The sequence below is a fragment of the Salvelinus sp. IW2-2015 genome, unplaced genomic scaffold (genome assembly GCF_002910315.2).
Source record: "Salvelinus sp. IW2-2015 unplaced genomic scaffold, ASM291031v2 Un_scaffold1108, whole genome shotgun sequence".
NCBI lineage: Eukaryota > Metazoa > Chordata > Actinopteri > Salmoniformes > Salmonidae > Salvelinus > Salvelinus sp. IW2-2015.
In genome coordinates, this window is record NW_019942729.1 from 37,524 (window position 1) to 38,638 (window position 1,115).

General features: G+C 43.2%; 1 pseudogene; it reads left to right on the forward strand.

Annotated features, from left to right (window-relative positions):
• The first annotated feature begins 79 nt into the window (after positions 1-79).
• The window catches only part of LOC112069740 (very-long-chain enoyl-CoA reductase-like), a 19,740-nt pseudogene continuing 18,704 nt past the window's right edge, over positions 80-1,115 (forward strand).

Consider the following 1,115-nt stretch of genomic DNA (forward strand, 5'->3'; position numbering starts at 1 on the left):
GGGAGGGAGGGAGGGAGGGGTCAATTCTGGGATTGTCACAGGGAGGAAGGAGCTGCTCCTTTGTAGTGTGTGTGTTAGTGTGTGAGGGGTACTTTAACTAAGGAACATAGGCGAGGACATACTGTATAAACCTACAGAATGAGCAGAGCCACCTTCTTTGAGGTAAGATTGGAGTTTGGACGTATATTTGAGCAGATTGAAGTCATTTTTAAGCGATGTGTTGTATATACATTTCTTACATAGTGTCGTGGTCAAGAGTGGAAAACTGTTACGTTGATACAGTTAAATATGCTCTCCCATTATCATGACTACACCAAGTCCTCGTTATGTGTATTAGGACAGTTATTGTTTTTGAGAGCCCCCTTCAACACCATAGTGTTGAGACACTCGACAACACAAATGTTAACCTCTTAGAAGAGGCCTCAGTTGAATGAAGGATTATTTCTGTCAACGCTAATGACAAGAAACCTAAATAGGTGAAGAAGTGTGTCAGGAAAGATCATTAGAATGATAATGGGTCACATCAGTCCAGAGTGATCAATCAGTGACACGTCTGTATGATGAGTGAAGCACGGCCTATTGATTGCCTTGAATTTTAAAAATATATACATTGTGTTTCTTTGTTAATTTACTTAGCAAGAGTGTGTTTTCAAATTATTGCTCTGGAGAAGAAGAAAAAAAAACACATGAAGCTTTTTGACTAATCCTTTCTAATCACACTAGCCTCCATCTATGTCGAGAGCTACTGTGACAATAAAATGGTCGGCACGACAACCTGACTTTAATATTCTGAGAAATTCTCCTTAGTCTGTCGTCTCATTATAACTCTGTGAAACCCCTTTATAGCTCAGTGAAACCGAAAGCTCAACAACTCCTCAGTTTCCTCCAGCAGCTTGCAGGAACCCCCTGAGCCAACAATTCCTCAGTTTCCTCCAGCAGCCTGCAGGAACCCCCTGAGCCAACAATTCCTCAGTTTCCTCCAGTAGCCTGGAGGAACCCCTTGAGCCAACAATTCCTCAGTTTCCTCCAGCAGCCTGCAGGAACCCCTTGAGCCAACAATTCCTCAGTTTCCTCCAGCAGCCTGCAGGAACCCCCTGAGCCAACAACTCCTCAGT